Source organism: Ambystoma mexicanum, chromosome 14 (assembly GCF_040938575.1).
Source record: "Ambystoma mexicanum isolate Mex_15411 chromosome 14, UKY_AmexF1_1, whole genome shotgun sequence".
NCBI lineage: Eukaryota > Metazoa > Chordata > Amphibia > Caudata > Ambystomatidae > Ambystoma > Ambystoma mexicanum.
Genome location: NC_090940.1, coordinates 4,845,598 through 4,864,689, shown reverse-complemented (window position 1 = coordinate 4,864,689; position 19,092 = coordinate 4,845,598). Strand labels below are relative to the sequence as shown.

At 45.7% G+C, this 19,092-nt stretch overlaps 1 protein-coding gene across 1 annotated transcript in view; it reads right to left on the bottom strand.

Moving 5' to 3' along the window:
• Positions 1–19,092, bottom strand: part of FSIP1 (fibrous sheath interacting protein 1) — an 855,458-nt gene that overhangs the window by 430,628 nt on the left and 405,738 nt on the right. The gene's annotated exons all lie outside the window — the stretch shown is intronic.

Here is a 19,092-nt window from a genome sequence, read left to right as displayed (position 1 = left end):
TGGAGCCTTTGATAGTTAATTAGGCTGGCCATGGCAGGAGGAGGATTTTCGCTCTCCCCCTTCTGAGATGCATTGTGTACTCCACCTGTCAGATTGCAACTAAATATGATAGGGAGGACTGCGCCTGTAGGCTGTGTCCACCCAGAGTATGCAGGTCTATGTGTATGTTGTGCGGTGAGCACAGGAAAATGTGTGCGGATTAACCCCACACATTTTCAAGAGGTTGATATACCATAACATTTCCAAAAAAAGCCCAGGTGAGCGTACAACCACCATTCCGATGGCCTAATTACTCACAGAGACATAATCTTTCCTTCCCTGTTAACCTCATCCTTTGAGGGTACCAGAGTGAAAGAATCAAAACCACCAACCTCTTGTTTTCATCATCGTGATCAGATAAGAAAGAAGATTTGACACATCATACCCTAACAATGAGAACGGGACGGGAAAGCCAACAACAATACCACTTTCCTATCATAAGGACACCCCTAGACCAGAAACATGGTTACCCCCCTTCCTTGATAATGATCTACACAAACCCCCTCCATCTTCATAGGATGTTTTCAGTCACACTCTCCTCTTTCCCCCAAATATCACTTAAGTACTCTGACGAAGAAGAGGAAGTCAAGAGTCCAGCAGCAACAGCACTTTCGGGTCTTGTCTGGAGCAGCGGCGGCATCACTCCAGGTCTGCCTTTGCAGAGCAGCGTGGGACTGGACGAAGGCCGGAAGCTGTGGTTCCTTCTCCTGCTGCGGCCAAAGGCGTGAGTGAGAGGCTGGGGCGCAGTTCCACGAGATTCAGAATTTCCCACCCGCCACCTCTGGACTAGTGCGACCACTGCTGTCTCGCTGTCTAGCGAGATAGCGTGGAGTGGGGAGCTGCCTTCTGTCTTTTGTTTCTTACAAACAGGATATTAATTTGCTCATCAGAGACCCACGAGACAAGGCAAGTGGTGTTCGTATTGAATCCGACCCTTGGTTCTAGATGAAGAGTATATTTAATATCCATAGCCAGTGCTCCCAGTCATAACATTTGCAAAGCATCACGCTAAAAGAAAGTTTATTTTCTCATTTCACTGTATTTGATATAAGTTTAACAACCAATCTATCCCTGCATCCTTTCTTGTTGAGCCCCCCCTTGCCACATGCTTCATCTTTGTGCCCCCCTTATCCATCTGATTCCCCCTCCTGCTTATCTTCTTTTTCCTCTCCCTTCCCCTTTCTCCCTCCTGCTCTGTCATCCTTACCTCTGACTCCTCCTTCTCCCTCTCCCCCTCCCCCCACCCTTCCTTCCTTCCCCCTTCGATCTCTTCTCTGGCACTACCCCAATTGCCGTCAGGCATAGTAATAGTAGCACCTGCCTTCTGCTTCCATCCTCCCTTCCTCCCCCCTTTTTTCTCCTTTTTTACAAGCACTTACTCTTATCACTGTCCTTGCCCTCTGATAAAGAGCTTGTCTGTCCCCCCTCCTCCTTCGTGTCTTCTCCTCCCCTCCTCCTAGCACTACCTTGATTGTTCATTGACCCTCAAGATAGTCACCTGTTTGTTCCTCTCCCCTTCCATTCCCTCCCCCCCCTCCTTTTGTCATTTTTGCACTGCAACAATTGCCGTCAGGCATAGTAATGCTACTGCTTGTATTGTCTCCTATTTCCCTCCCTCACCTCTCCATTATTTGTTCCATGCACTTGTACTATCTGTTATGATATGATCGTTATTTCTCACATTCTGATTTGCTTCAAGGACCTGCAAGAATGTAATTGTATTTTCCCTTGTTTCCCTGCCTCCTTGAAGTGCTTTGAAACACATTGTGTATAGGCACTATACAAATAAACAATCAATCAATCGAGGAGTGCAGACTTCATATGAGAAATATCATTATAGTACTGGGACGAAGAAGATGCAGATCAGGTACATTAACATCTTTATTTGCCATGTCCCACTAACAAGGCCAGGCAGGGTCAGGCAATTGACATCAACCATGCCCACCTGCAACCTGTCAAGTACTGTAAGGAAGGCAATGTTTCAAACAGTAAAATAAACACAAGTGACCACAGTTTAATGAACTTCAATAGGGTTTGAAAAACGCCTATCTCAACCTAAATCTAAAGCTATGACCATCAAATAATAATAAAGCAGTCCTAGTTGAGTCTGTCAAAATAAAAGGGCCTGTACTAAAACATAGTGCCAATCCTTACTTCTAAATACAAATAGTGTGGGAAACCATGTTATGTAAAAAGAAAAGTGTTCAAGAAATGATATTTCAGGATGTTCAAGCCGATGACTTCCCTTCCCCGCGTTTTCAGCACGGGACAAAGCGGCACACTCGAGCTCAGCACAGTCTCTGGCTTCTTTAGCATGAGGATGCAGTTCAAGACTACAACATTATGGTTTTCTGTGCCAAAGTCTCTTTGCCATTCAAAGTCTCTTACTTCCGAGGGCCTGATGCGACTAATAAACATTCAAAAGTTCCTTTCTCCCCAGTATTCTCATTTACTACTTCTCTGGTGATTCTCGACTCCCCCCACGTTCCCCTCTGCCGGGCTCTGATCCACTTCAACAAAACTCTTTCACTGTCGGGCTCGGACCAAATGCATGTATTTTCCAAACTTGTATCTACTTCATTCAAATCGAAGACTCAACTGTCCGCAGGAGTTGACTTCACCCATCGCAGGACCACTTCGATTCACATTTATTTGTTCTCTCTCAATTGATCTCCCTCTGTCTGGCTCTGACCAACTTTATCTACTTTTCTCACTTCTTAGCAGGCTACCTTACAGAGACCTTCGTTTGAGCACCCACGCGGTGCCGGAACACTCTGCCAAGGGTACTGTAGTTTTCTTTAAAGTTCAATCACTCATCAGCAGTTCACTTGACTTGCATCTCTTATCACACACATTTTAACAATGATTGTTCCAGCGCTCGTCTTACAATGTTGCTTCTTGCAACATTGGCTTCAACACAGACCGGTCTTGTATCGGTCTCCCCAACTCACTGGCTGCATTGCTTTCACTGAAGCAGCTTTGTTCTTGGAGCCAAGGACAGTACTACAGTGGCTGGAGATTCTCCCCACCTTGAGTACTGATGCGGGAGGGCCCCAGGTACCTCCGACACACAATCCAGGATTCCTCAGCTTGGTTTCCTGGTTTTACACTTTCGCTTGAGGTCTTGTGAAAGTAACGGTTCCTTGTTGAAAGGGTCAAGGGAACTTTCCTCCTTGCGGCCCCCTTCTGTTTCAACATCTTTCTCCTCTCGTTAAACTGCCATCTTGGAACTGCTGTTTCCTCATGTGCTTTGTGCCTCACTCAGAGTGCGCCCTTGTGCTCTGCCTTTTATCCATGTGGGGAAGTGTTATGGAAGTCAGGAGTATGTGATGACCAGTAATAGCCTGACCTTGCCTGACCACTGTATTGGGACACATCAGGTATATGACTCGGGTGTTAGTCTGTTTTCCCTTAGAGGGGGCTGAAAGTGAGAACTTTGTGTTGTAAGGGGGAGTAGGGTTCCTAAATAACCTACCAGGTAAAATGAGGTAAAGGTGTTACTGGGAAGGGAATACCGCGTCTCACCCTTTCAGCGTCCTACTCCCACTCCCCGAACACCCCTCACCCAGGTGATCATCACGGACTGGTCCACCCTCCAGGAACTGGATCCAAAAATAATGGCTGTGTCCTGACCTCAGACTCCAAGGACTTTGCCAGTGAAAGGAAGAAGACACAAAAGGTGAGGCAAGCGATGTGAAACAGCCGGATGTGTTTGAACAAGATACAATATTTCCGCTAGATGGTGTATAGCGAAAGATGCGTCCACTGAAACGGATTAAAAGGATTTTGCTGATACAAAGTGACAGAGTGGTCGCATGTAGAAATACACATTGTCGAAAGACTCTGTAAGTGAATTGTAAGCTCCTGTGGAAAAGGGGGAAGATGTGCACAGTGCTGAAATCGGAGGAAAATAGAGATCCGAAAAGGGGGAGCTGTGTGAAAACCGAAGTGGGAGAAAAATTCTTGAATCTAAAAAAAAGGGAATTTCAACTAAACCAGGAGCATTGAAAATCATTGGGGTGGCCCCCAGCCAGGAAGATAATCCAGGAGTGCCGCAGAGACCCCACAATATGAAGAGGAGAGCTTGAACAATGTAAGGCACCTGGTTGAATGGCCTGTAGTAGTAGGTGGACCGTGCGCTCTGACACACGCCACAACCAGGGGAGCACTAGCTGCGGACGAGACCTGCATGAGGCACAGAAGCTGCAAACTAAAAGGACTTGGTTTAAAGTGGGGAAGGGAGTCCCACCAGAAACCAAAGGAAGAGTGACCTTTTTCCATTGAGACTTTTTGAATTGAACTTTGGTATTTAAAAGGAGGCAACATTGAACCAGTTGAACATTTTCAAGTTGGAAAGAGTCAAGAGGGTCTGACTTGGGCGAGGGAAGCCGGAGACACCCGTTGCAGAGGTAAATCCTGACAAGGAAAGGAACTGTGAACTTGTGTCAAGCTAATCTGAGTTGCCAAGTGAATCCTGAGAACCTGTGGACTTATTTTCTAAACCCGAGTGCCTTGAACTTGGGCAAGGGAGCTGCAGAGGAGCTCCATTGTAAAACTAACGTTACCACTCTTGAGTTGGCCCAATCCCATACACCCTCTTACTCTGCAGCAGTGAGGGCAAGCATAGGTTTTGACAGACAGTATTTTACTTTTGACTGACAGACTTAAGGTCGATATATGGAATTTTCTGGACGGTTCAAAGCAACTTTGCACTGCTGAAAAGTGACTTTGCACCACCGACACAAACCCTGATTCGTGGAACTGTGCAAATTGGATTTCCGCAGTGCAAAGTCCATGCAAAGTCATTTTGTACTGCAAAAATGACTATGCAATGTCTTTGCACAGACTTTGCACTGTAAAAATACACTTTGCACAGTCCCATTAATCAGGGTTTGTGTCGACAGTGCAAAGCCACTTTGAACCGTGCAACAAATTCCATAAATCGGGCCCTTTGACTTCCCTTAGTTTCTTTTCATTAGGGACCATTTCCACATTAGAGTGAGGGCAAGTTGGGTATTTTCCCATCCTGACCATTGATAGAGGTTTTGAAAATCTACTCAACTGTCTGTTTTATCTTTTGATGCCATGCCTGTCTCACAGACCCCTTGCTTCTATCTCTCTTCAGCCTCTTCTCACACAGCCCTTCAACTTCCTTCTCTTTCCTGGTCCTTTGTTCCTCCTGCTCTCCCCCAAGGCCTTCCTTTGCCTCCTCTCCTGATGGTCTTTCAGTCCTCTTCCCTGCTAGACTGTCTCCAAACTCCCCTACCCCTTTCAAGCCGCAGCTAGAAAGGGGTAGGGGAGCCGCAGCCCCTTTTGTACCCAGGCTCTGGCATTTAGGGGGGACAGTGGAGGCTGCACTCAGATCACCTGTGTGAGCTGTTGGGTCTAAGGCGAGATTGATGTTGTCAGAAGGTCTCCGGTGGCAGGGTCAGGCTGCCGACATCCTGGAGTCAAGAGAACTCCCTTGCGTGTAGTCTGAGGTGTCAGAGACCCTGGTGGAGGGTTTTGCCGAGCAAGGACCAGCAGAAGCCATGAAGAGCTGACCGAAACAGAGAAGGGTACATAGAAACAGTGTACCCGGTGAGTCAAGTAAAGCTGAATGACTCCTGGACGCTCTGGTGCAAGCCGCATTGTGAATGCAGGTTGGAACGCTCACGAGTGAGCGAAGGACAGCAAAGGCAATAGGATTGCTGGTCCAAATGGAAAACACAGATGTTTGATGACTATGCTAAAATGAAGCTTGATGAACAGAGCCGTTTGTGAATATCGAACTCTATTGAAATTGAGAAGGCGGCGGAAGGGTTAGGGTTAGCCTGTGATCCGGGTGCAAATACCCAGCAGGAGAGTGAACTGGGAATTTGCAGTTACGTTGTTTTGATATGAATGAATTTAAGTTTTAAATACCAAACCCAAGGAAAGTAGAAATGAGTGAATGCCACATGAATGGAAAGTAGAGAAAAGCGTTCCCAGATACAAAAGAACTATGCATCCTGGAAACTAAAGAAGCCTACTAGAGCCCCTCGCTCTTCTAACTCTAACTCTCTGCAAATCAGAGGTTTTTCAAAGCAGAGAGTGGGGGTAGATCTCTCTCTTCCGCAGGTGCCTCCCCCTGGAATGGGCTCCCTGCCCCTCTCAGACTTGAGCCGGATGTTCAGTTCCGGAAGCTTGTCAAGACCTTCCTTTTCTCTTCTTTCTTCTCCCTCGCCCTCCCCTGCTAGCATCCCCTCTGCCTGAGACCGGTGGCCTGGTTCCTTCAGAGTCATGCAGGGCGCCAGCAGGGAACCCACCCCTTTCTTGCACTTGCCCTCCCTGGCCTGTTGCACCCCTTGGAGCCATTCCAGCCCCTTAACTTGCACTTAGTTGTGCACCCCCTCAGTCTCTGTTCCCCCCCCTGGTCCTGAGCACCTGGCCTCCATGGCACTCTCCTTTCTCATGGGCCCTCTGACCCAGTTCCTGCACTTGCCCTGCCTCCCTCGCCCTCATGCACTTCTTGTTACTGCACTTGTACGATCAGAATGTCATGAGGCCAAGTAGGATTGCTACATTTCTTCCCCCCCCCCCCGCCTCACTGCGCTTCAAATCACTTGTGTACAGGCACATTACAAATGAATAAATAAATAAAATACAAATTAAAGCAAATATTGGTAATGAATATAAAGAACTGTGAACTATAGAAGCTGAAGAAAAAGCAAGCCTTGGCAAGAGCCATGAGGAAAAGAGGAACTGTACAAGGTGAAACTGTGGCAAGATAGGAGGAGGTTTTCCAGAAAGTGAATGGTGGCAAAAAAAGGTATTGGCCCCATTACACGGTAAGGGATTACCGGCACCGGTAAGGGCACCGGTAATCCCTTACCGCCCTACTACGAGGTCCCTCCGCGGGTCCCGTCCTTAACGTGTGGTCAGATCACACATTAAGGACGGGATCCGCTGAGGGACTTCAGAGCCAATAACGGTACCGCTAATAGCAGTACCGTTATTAGCTCCTTCCCCATTCCCATTGAGCCCTATGGGGGCTCGAATGGGAATGGGGAATGGTAATTGGCATGGGGACTTACCGGGTCCTCCAGGATCAGAATGACCCGGAAAGTCCCCATATCGCCTACCCGGACCCAGAAGGCGGTAGGGGGTAGCCATGGCGCTAATCGCACCATGGTTACCTCCTTCCGTGTAATGAGGCCCATTGACAAGGACTGCAAGAATATAAGTCCAATACCACTGTTGAGTGGAAGCAGTGGCGGTGTGACTGTGGAAAAGAAGCCCATCAGGTGTGTTGATTGCGTGACCTGTAATGGGTGGACCATGTGGTCTGACAACTGTGCCTAGTCCGAATACACCCTGCTAAAGAGAAGCCACTTGACTCATCTATAAGTTTATGGTTTAATATCAAGAGAAGCTGATATATTGTGAGCTTACAGAGCTGAACTTTGTGATATTGATGAAAGATACAAAGAGCCTGAAAGCTCAGAAGAATCCTGAGGAATTGTACCATTGTGAAAAACAGTGAGAGACTTTAAAGCCAGGGGAAGGGAACCCCATGTGATTGAAAGTGAATTATTTGGAATCCTGGGGAAGGGAGAAACCCTTTTCCGACCAAGAGCTGGAAAAGGCTCTGAATATTTGTTTGAACACTGTTTCATTTGATGCCGACATCCTACACAGTTTGCATAAATAGATGTGAGGGCCAGTATACGTTATGGACACAGACAGACACTTACTTTAGACTTCCTGGCACAGACTATCATTAGTATTAGTTGGGTACGGAAATCCCAGCTTAGAGTAGGGCAAGATAGACCTTACTCCAACCTCAGTTGTCTCTGTCTACTTCCTGATGCCTTCAAAAATGGTTCAGTAGTGGGATGCTCTCAACTGATATAAGTTGGGGAACCCCGTTCAAAAAGAATACCCATATGCTTCTACTGGTCCAACATCCCTCAGGAAAAGAAACAATCTAAAAAGTCCAACTTCAGGATAAGGGTTCGAAGATCAAAACCTTAATTTTCACTTAGTGTCAAATTCCCACCAAGTGTCAGGATCTAGTATATATTTCTGCTTGACACCCTTACTCTTGCCACCAACAAATAAAAAAAGGCGATCGAGTTCTTCTGAATATCCAAAAACCAAAAGGATGTATTCAGCCAAGGGCCTTGAGTTTATTTGTTCCGAAAAGGGGATTCCCTCCGTTCACCCCACCTACCACTTATTTAGAGTCGACCGGAGTTAACGGGGCAAAACGGGACATAAATTCATCAAACCCAACTGAAATAGAATCTGGCACAGAGACCGAATGAGACTCCAGAATTTTCTCTTTGTCAGATTCTGAAGAAACCTTAACTCAAAAATCCCTGGCATCAAGACACCATGGCGTTGGTAGTAGACCTTTTGGCCAATTGGCACCACACCAAATACAAGCAGGGGAATGGTTCCAGACTGAGCTGGGATGATTAATTGCTGCCCAAGAATGACTCAATGTCCCACAAGGAGCTCTTCAAACCTACAAAGAGGGAGATGACCTAGGGATTTTCTTCCTAAGTGTGTGTGTGTATATATATATATATATATATATATATATATATATATATATATATATATATATATATATATATATATATATACACAATTAGCCACCCAATTCCAATGGGGAGAGGATCTGAAGCTTTGTTATCTAGGACCTTTGTTGAAGGGAGAGTTACAAATATCCTACCAATTATTGATCCTCCCAGGTACAGCCACCTTTGCAGAAATCAAGGAAGGCCTCGTACAAAGAGTAGGACCGACTAGTAATTGTTGTAGGCAAAGGCTAAGAAGTATCAAATTGAACCCAGTTGAAACCCCAGTGGAATTCGAAGAACAAATTAAGAACATGTTGTCTTTGTGGTCAGGGAGAAAAACTTTACCCGAAGTAATAGAAGCTCTGAACACAGAGCAATTCATTCATTCAATTCCCCCTCCCTTCAAAGAGCAGTGTGTGAGAAACCTGAGGGTGTCCTTGCTTCTTTTCCCCCTTCGTCCTCCTCTAGGGTGGCCAGGGAAAGGCCATTGCGTTTGGATCCTGAACCTGTGGATGGATATGCGAGGGAGGATCACCTGGATGGAGGAGACTTTGGGAGTGGGGAGAGGACATCTATAGGTGATAAATGGTATCCCCCCCCCATTTCCTTTCCATAACAAACCCTCTATCCCTCAAGCCTTTGTAGGCTACGGTCGGCCCTTTCCCTATTATTCCTTTAAAACATTCCCAAAGAAAGACCTGTCCAACACTGGAGATGAAGAAGAGACCAACTAAAGAGGTACCTCCTAATTTTATTAATACACACAGACACCAATCCCAGCTGTGTACTGAGACGAGCAAGAGGACATCAGGAGGAAGGCAGGACTACCGCTTCCATAGTGAGCGTTCTAGTCTTTTCTAGACTCATGGTGGCAGGAACTTTAAAAGCCGCAATCCCTTTGGAAATGGAGTCAGCTGTGGAAGCAGGGCTACGGACTGCTAGGGCAAGCAGCGTGCTCGAGACCCATTCAAGGATGTAGAGGGAAGTAAAGCTGAAGGAGGCTGGAAGCCACTGGCAGGCCGCAATAGGGAGACCGGTACAATCGAACAAAGTGGTCGCAAGATTCCCAAGCTGCAGGCAGAGCCTCGCTGGGTGAGTGGATCCACGGAGAGCTGCTGGGAGAAGAGACAAGGTACCGCACAGGAAGAAGAGAACTTTTGGTGGTAGAGGACAAGGCAAACATGCTGTAAGCTCTGACCGGCGAGTGTACCAAGAAGGGGAAAAACCGGACTGGCAGGCGAATGTGCAAAGCAAGTAATGAACAATAATTTGAACAGAAACTAGCACTTTTGAATATCGAATGAAGTGAAAGCAAATACAAGTACTTTTGAATACATAATGGAATGAAAGCAAATTTTGAGCACTCTTAAAGATTGAGCAGAGTGAAAGAAAGTTTGTGAATCTACTTGATACAAAGAAGTGCATTATATGAGAAAACGAGCATTGTCAAAAGCCAGGAGAATTCAAAGAATTATGTGTAATGAGGAAACACGCATTGACAAGAGCCAGGAGAATGCAAGAAAGTGTAACAAATGCATAGTGGCCAAACAAGCAATGCTACAGTGTCAGAAGACTGACACAGGTGAATCAATTAAGCATCACTGTCGAGTTGAAGCAGTGGAACAATGTTGATGGAGAAGCAGCCAGGCCGTGGTACCGGATGCGTGACCTGTTATGGGTGGACCGACAACTGCGACTAGACTGAGTGCACCCCTGTATGAAAAGTCAGTGAAAGCTCCCATGAAAAAGCCTGTATTTTACAGAAATCTTTTATGTGTTTTGAAGTCAAGAGACTGAACTGCCTATGTGAACTGGTGATAAGTAACACTATCATAAGAGCTGGGAAGTGTCCCAAGTTATTGTGTTGTTGTGAAAAGCTGGAAGATTTGAACTTTTGGGTAAGGAAACCCCTGTGCCTTTTGAACTATTTTGAACTTGGGGAAGGGGAAGCTGATCACAAGCCAAGAGCTGAAATAAGCTCTGAACTTACTTTGAACACTATTTATTTTGATGCGGACATCCCTAAACATTGCATACAGTTAGAAGTGAGGGCAAGTATAGTGTCATGAATAAAGCTTCAGGCTCAAGAAGATTTGTGGCCCCCTTTGTTGTTCGCAAGAGAAGCCGTGCTCCGACAGGTTCTGGCCCTTTAAGACGAGGATTACCAGGCGCATGGAAGTTGGCTTGGCAATGCTGGCATCCTGTCATTTCTTCATTGCCCCGCCTCCGGCGTGCTGCTAGCATGTTCACGTGATCACTATACGCTCACGTGATTGTTTAAATAGCGCAGCCGGGAATCAGTCCGTGCTTCTGAACTTCCTGGTTTCCAGTGGCGTTACTTTGTATCATTGAATCTTGTGTACCTTCCCTCCCTTTCCCCGCCCATCTTGGAACTGCCTTCCTGTGTATCGGATTTCGGACTGTCCCTGGATATTGCCCGTCTCCTGCCTCCTTGGTGTTTGAACTTTGTTTGATCTATTCATTGTACTGCTCTGACCTCGAAACGTCCACGGATTTCGAACTAGCCTACGTTTGTTTGCCTTCTGGATTGCTACAGACTGCCTTTGAACTGCCTTGGTTTACGGATACTTTGTATTTTGGTTCTGGATCTTCCTTTTGGATTTGAAACTTTGTGTGTACTCTGAACTTAAGACTGCCAATGAGTCCTGCTTAGGCGTCCTCGTTCCGTCGGGGTAGTTTCTGTTTGGATTCTCTGCATTCCTCTAAGGACCCTCGAATCATCATTGCCTCAACTGCTCCAGTACAGCTTCCTTCACGGTTAGGGTGTCTTTTGAGTTTCCCTTTTTGTAATCATTAGCCTGTCAATTCCAGTAGCTAGCATTTGTTTCATTTTCTTATCCACAGGGGTAAACTGGTAGATTGGCTGGTTCATTTCTTTGGGTTTGACAGTGTTTAACTCAAAGGTCAGTGTTCCGTTATTCTTTGTTCACACTGTATTACTGTTACGGATTGTGGATAACTTATGTCACTTTCCTTCTAGTCTACCTATACTCCTGTGTCGGCGCACCTTATCCTGAGTACTGCAGCCATCCTGGTCTTCGTTTGGCATCCTATCTTTTGGCTACTAGATCGCACTGGTTGTTCACTTTCAGCCAGCGGGGTATAATAGTCAGAAGAATTCTTCGGCTACACTACGAGGGCAATATTCCCCTGACATATAGGTTTTGGACACAGAGAGACATTTGCTTTGGACTTCCAGATAAAGACTATCCTTAGTTTTCTTTAGGTAGGGAAATCCCACCTTAGTATAGGGCAAGTTAGGCCTTACACCATGCTGCATTTTAAATTAAATAAAACTTTATTTAACAAACTTGAACCCGTTGTCTGTGTCTGACTCATGATGCATTTACAAATGGTTTCAGAAGTGGTATGCGGCTCAACCGATACAAGTTGGGGAACCCTAAAGTTTGAAAAGTGAAGTCCCAAAGCATCAGACCCCTCCGTAGCCCTAGAAAGCTCTATTGGGTTTGATATCTGCAGCAATAGGGAAGAGATAATATCCCAAGGAAAAAGAAGATTAATACCCACTGATCTGATTCCGCCCCAAATACCTACATTACATTGGCTCCCAAGACCGGATTAGCATCGAGGTTTGGAATGGATGTGCTAGCAGGAGTTCTAGATCCTGACTTTAGGGGTGACATCAAAGTGTTATTACAAAATTATGGAAAGGACACCTTCCAGATCCGTCAGGGGCATACAATTGTACAAAGGGTGCTCGAGAGAGCCATGTTCCCTAGGGTAAAGGAAGAGGCCAGGAAGGAAGCAACAGATCAAGGTACTCAAGGGTTCGGGGAGGGGGATCTGAAGTAAACATTAAATCGCCTAAGAAAATTGTGTGTAGGAGAATCTTGAAAAGGAAAGGAACCTTATTGCTTGTTTGTTGCATCAGGCCCTCTGGAAAATAGACTTTGAATGGCAAAGAGACTTTGGCACAGAAGGCCATGATGTTGAATGTTGAACTGCACCCTCGTGCTAGAGAAGCCAGAGACTGTGGTATGCTCGCTCGAGTGTTCCACTTTGTCCCGTGCTGAAAACGTGGGGAAGGGAAGCCAACACCTTGAAAATCCTCATATCATTTCTTGAACACTTTTCTTCTTTGTTTCCCACACTATTTGTATTTTAGAGGTAAGGATTGGCTATAGGTTTATTGGTATAGGCCCTTTTATTTGGAGGAGACGCCACTAGGACTGCGTTGTTATTTGATGGTTGTAGCCTGCTCCCATCTGTAGATTTAGGATGAGATAGGCATTTTTCAAACCTAACTGAAGTTCAATAAAGACCCTTGAAATGTGGTTACTTGGGTCCGTCTTAATGTTGATACCATGCCTTCCTTACAGGCCCCACAAGCCAGGACTCGACACAAGGGATCTAGGCCTGCATACGATGAGTAGACTGATAAACCCCACACATTTGGTTAAGGAAACTGGAAAGGATCTCGGCAATAAATAGAAAGCATCAAATTTAGGGTGCCCTTTTTATGCTATAACATCGATAAAAACAATGTCAATGTTACGAACTGTGGCAGGTCACAGACTCTGGTCTTCCATTTTATGGTTATTCTTTATTAAAGGGAAAGTGAAAACTCCTGACTTTCCCTTTACTACCGGTTTCCCTACCTACCTAACAAAAAATAACTAGGCTGCTCGTCAGACGTCAGTGAGTCCAAGAAGAAGATCTGTCCACACTAATCTACCCTGACGCTACCGCTACAAAAACGAGCACGGCACAGGAGAAGGACTCCCTTCTCTTCTGGGCTGGTTTCTCAGCTAGTTCACTTTAGTAAAGTATTTGCAGGTAGTTTTTTTTAACTACTTTTCTCAAGTCAGGTAGTTCAGAGATTGGGCTCTTCAAATTTTCAACTGTGTTTTTCACGTGCTAGTTCTCCCTCTACCTTTTATTGTGTTCTCTTGTGATCGTATTTTTTTTTATTTAGCTTTTTCCTTGCAACACTTCTGTTCTTCCCTTCTTAGTCAAACTTGAGACTTTCTCTTTACTCAATGTCCAATCCATTTTCTTGACTAGGACATATTGAACTGTTCTAATTATAATTCTCGCTCTTGTTATATACTTCCAACACTTGGGGCCTCATCACGAGTGGGTGGTATGTCGGCAAGCAAATCCACTGGGATACCACCCAATGCAATTAGCGTTACCGCAACTTGGTCCGGTGCTATTAGCGCCGGATCACAAGTTGTGGTACCACAGTAAATCCACTTTTTCAAGTCTTGGGACTCAATGATGCTTTTTCAGAGCAATTACCGCAATGCTAATTGTGCCACGGTAATTGAGCCAAAAATGGGCAGAATGTCAGCGCATTCACCTCCAGCTTAGGGCATTTTTACCACTCCGCCCAACTCTTGATGAAGCCCTTGGTCTTTAGTGGGACTAATATAAGGGTTCCGGTAACGATTCTCACTCATTTCTAATGCTTGGTCTTACTGGGATGAGTAGGAGTGTTCCAGTAATGATTCACACTCTTCTTATATACTTCCAGTACTTGGTCCTTACTGGGAGTGTATGGATATTCCATTTGTTATTTTTGGTCCCCACCCAGGTCTCCCTCACTCCCCATTAGTTTTATGTCGCAGGGATCGAGTCACCGGACCTGCAGTCCGGACTGAGCTCTCTTCTGTAATGGTCAGGTTGGCTTCTCAACTCTTTGCTTCTTCTTTGTTCAGCACGCCCCGCAATGCCTTCAGGTAAGTGGTTTCAGCATCATTTAGGGACTCCCAAGTCCACCACGTTTTTCTCACAACGTCACCTCTTACTCGGCCCCTCCTTGGACACTGTACCAGTCTTTCGGCTCTCTTGTTTCAGGTTTCCTGGAATGCAACATGCTAGGTTTCGGACACCGGCTTCCTCCCAACATTGGAAAACACGCATCCCAGTTTCCTTCATCTTGGCTCCCACAAATGACTTGGAAGTCACGGGCTTCTCTCTCTCCCAAGTCTCCTCTCAGATTTAGGACACTGTGGGACTTCCCTGGTGCAGCATCAAAGTCCTTCTTCTTTGTTCTCCTAGTACCTGGACTCCTCCAGTGGCGTTCTTCATCTCAGCACCACATCCTTATTTCTGTTCGGGTTTTCTCAAAGGTTCTATGTGACAATAACTCATATCAGCTTCTTCTTCAGGTTTTCTTCGAGCAGTTTCTATTAGCAATGGGCCATAGGTGGGTTGGTTAGGGAGGTCCTCATCGGAACGGGAGTCTTTGTGCCCAAAGGGGTCGAGGGGTCTCTCCTGGTGAGGTCTGTGAAGACATCATGAGTCACACACAGACAACAGGCTCAAGTGCTTTAACAAAGTGTTATTAACTCAAACGTCAGGGTGGGGTAGGTAATCTATGCTAAGGGGGGATTGCCCTAACTAAAGAAGACTAAGGATAGTCTACGTCGGGAAGTAAAAAGTAAAACATCTGTCTATGTCCCAAAGACCTGTACTTCCCCTCACAACTAACTGCATAGAATGTGTAGGGATGTCAGCATCAAAATGAAGAGTGTTCAAAGTAAAGCTCAGAGCTCTTTGGCTTGTAATTTATTTTTTATTTTTTTGCTTTTATCAATTTTATGATTTTGCAAAGTGGTTTACTTCATTTCATTTCTCTTCAATTCTGTGTTCTTTTAGTTTCAGTTTAACATTTCGCCATCATTACTTTAGGCGGTCGAGTTTGCCGTTAGGAGTTCTGTCTCCTTTTTTGCACATTCATCCAGGGCGGCTTTTAGTATTTTTGCCGTGGCTATGGACCACGAAGTCCTTGACCCACTCATTAAGCGGGACCACCACACTTCTTCGTCATATTGAGGGAAAGGTTCCAGTAGAGGGCCGAGAAAAGCTCTTCTCCATTTGATGGTCATTGGGCAGTTCAAGAGGAGATGTTTCACTGACTCCTTTTCAGATTGAATTTTGCACAGACGACAATGGTTTGTGGCAGAAAGGCCCCTTATGGCCCGGACTTCGTTGGTTGGGAGTAAATTCAGCCTAGCCCTGAGGAGGGTTGAACGTAGAGCTTTGTAGGGAAATCTTTTGATTATTTCGGGCGTAGCATCCAATTTTTTTGGTTGAGAGGACAGGTGTTTTAGAAGTTTGTTTTTTTCTGCAGTTGTTTGGGTTTCAATCCAGTCTTCCTGGTCCATTTTCTTTTTTACTTTGGTTGGATTACCGATCAGTGTCTCTTCTGTGCATGCAATGTTATCTAGAGTTGTTCTTTGTTTGGATGCCCATGTGGTCAGCATCTTGCAGGTGTCGTTGTTCATTTCTGTATTTATCAGGTTGTAAAGCTGGGGCGATTCAGGCATAAGTATTTTCCTGAAGAGTGACATTTCTCCAGCCTCTTTAGCTGCTTTCAGGGATCGGAAGCTTAGTTCTCGTCTGATGCCTGCGATCGATGTCGAGTTCGGAAATTGGAGGACCCTCCGCCAGAAGTAACCCTCCAATTTTCCCCATATCGCCGTTGGAAGAGTGGGCAGGGCTTCACCTCCGTAGACCAGGCAGGGGACCACCTTTCCTTTGTAGAATTTCAGGACCGGTAACAGAGAAAACCGCCCGTACTTCCTGTCGATGATCCGCGCCTGTGTACTTAACTTTCGTGTTTTTTCCCACAGGCGTTTCTGCATTGCGACTTCTGATTTGGAGCTATCAATCATCACACCGAGGTATTTGAAGATTTTGATGACCTCCAAGGCTGCTTTTTCGATATGCCAACTCGATTTTTTTTTTACTTCTTCCCAGGTGGTTTTTTCCATTGTCAAGATTTTCGTCTTTTCCTTGTTAATCTCCAGATTATTTGCGGATATATAGGAGGCCAGATTATCTAGTTGTCTTTGGAGACCTATTTCTGTTTGGTCAAGGAGGATAATGTCATCGGCGTAAAGAAGTCGAGCTAATGGTGTTTGGCCGATTTCTGGTGGGAAAGATCTTATTCGGTTTGCACTTTCTTTGTAGTCCCCCAGAAAAGAGATGAACAAGGCCGGGGCCAGGGGGCATCCCTGCTTGACCCCTCAGAATGTTGGTATAACTTCAGAGAGTAAGCCTTGGTGGTTCAGTTTAACTCCCATGGAGGTTTCTGTGTGAAGAGCTTTGATGGGTTCCAGTAGTGATGTCGGGCAATTCCAGGCGGACAATTTGGACCATAGCATCTCTCTGTCGACTTGGTTGAAAGCCTGGGTAAGATCTATGAAGGCTAAGAAGACCTTCCCAGAACCTTCCATGAGTTTGCTCTTCAAAATGCTTAGGATCAGAATGTTGACTTGCGTTCCGCAGTTTTTCATGAAGCCCGCTTGGAAAGGGTCATTGCATTCAGCCGATTTAGCCCAGTTTTGGAAGCTCCTTTGTAGAAACGAGCCATAGATCTTTCCGATGGTGTCCAGCAAAGCAATCGGGCGGTAGTTTACAGGAACCGCCCTGTCTCCTTTCTTGTAGATGGGGGCGACAACTGAGGTGGACCAAGAGGCTGGAATTGATCTGGACAGGGTACAGTTCTTAAAGACTTGACTAATGAAGGAGGCCCATTCTGACGGGTGGTTTTTCAAGTCGATGTTGGTAATTCCGTCGGGTCCCGGAGCTCTTGATGATTTTAGCCTTTTTATAGCTGACGTGCTGTCTTCAATGTCGGAGAAGTCCTCCCAAACAGTATAATCCAAGGACGGGACTGTATTGAGAGCATTCGCCTTGGGGGGTTTGAAAATAGAGGAGAAACGAGTTGTCCAGGCAACCTCTGCGACACAGTTTGATGTTGAAGAGGGCATGTGGTTGTCGTTCTTTTTTATCGGTTGCCAGAAGGCTCCCGAATTTTTATCTGCCATTTTTTTTTGCGTTTCTTCGGCGTCTTGTTGGTATAAGGCTGATCGGTGGAATCTTAGCCAGGATTTGTAGCTTTTTTGCTCTAGCAAGTAGGTTTTCACTGCGTCACTTCTTTTTAAATTTGCCGCTTGTCTCTTCAATTTCCGGAATTCTCGCCTTTTGAGTACTAGCTCTAAGTTGTACTCGTGCAGAGGGTTGGCTGAAAACCCTGCTTTTTTTTGTGTATTTGAGTAGTATGGAATTAGCAGAGGTTGGTAGTCTGCTAAATAGTTTAAAGGCCCAGATTCTCTGTACTGTTGCCTTTCGTAGTTTCTCGTCAGTTCTCTGATCCTTTCCCTCGTAAGTCTGAGTCGGTTTCCTTGAGCTGTAGGTTCCGGGGCTTCAGACAGGAATACTCTTGTGCTATGCTTCGACGGCCAGCTGACTTTCAGGATGTTATGGTCGCTAGCAGCGGTCCGCAATATTTCGAATGAAGCCATCTGGGTTAACATGCTCTCTGATGTAAAGATGTAGTCTATAGTCCCCTTTTGCGTGCCTCTTTCCCAAGACGGGATAAGGTTTGCTGGGAGGAGGGCCTCCTCGATGTTATGAAGGTTTCTGGTATTCATTAGTGTCTGCCATTTCTCCCCTCGGGACTCCGCCTTGATTTTTTCTCTCAGGCAGATAGTTTTTTGTCCCTTTTTTGGGCACATCGCGTTTAGGTCGCCACTTATTATAATTTGCGCCTCTTCTTGGGCTGCTAGAATTCCATCGATCTCTGTTTCGATGATATTAAGAAATTTCTCATCCGTGATAGACTGCGGGTTCCAATACGTAGTGATAATGGCCAGCCATTGGGTCTCCTTTTGTTTTTTATTTCTGTTTATGTGTTTCTCGGTCTTTGCTTCAGAAGAGGGAGCCCATTCAACAAGCGCTGCTAGGTGGTTTTGGGTAGCGGCCAGTCGTTTCTTGATTGTAAGACCAACTCCATTCCGGACTACTACCAAAAGACCGGAGGACGGACGTCCCAGACGACCCTTGCTGGCAGGCGCAACCATGACAGAAAAGCCATCGATTCCTGGTTTGTCAAGGAGCCATGTTTCTTGTAGCGTTATAATGTCGTATTCCGCAAGATTGACTTCACCTGGTCTTGTAAGGTCGTTGAATCCTCTTGTGTTCCAGGACATCATTGTAATCTCAGAGCGATCTTGAGTCGTCGTGTGTTGTGAAGCTGCTGAAATTGGAAATTGGATCGTTTCTTTGTTTAGCAGACTCACTGGTGTTGATTGCTATGTTTTCCATCGAGGACTTCAGCGCTTTGGGCAACCATGCTAGCAGTTGTCTTATGGGAGCAAATGATGACGAAGTGTTTGAGGATTCTGGGGCTGACCTCACGCTCGTCTCTTCATTTGAGATGACGTTCATGTCATTTCTTAATGTTTTAGATAAACCTTGTGGAACTGGGCTTGTGTTTCTTTCTTCTTTCCATCGCCGCAGGATTTTGGTTTTCTTTTCTTTTTGGACCTGAGCCCTCTTTGCCGAAGTCAAGTGAGGAGGCCGTCCGTTGGCTTGTAGGTTTGACGTGATCGCGGGTGCTCCAGTTGGATTCTGTTGCGGATTGATTTTGAATGGACCGCGAATTCAGCGCGGGATTGGTTTCCTTTTCTGCTGTACTTGTCCATTCTGTGATGGTGTACCTGCATTT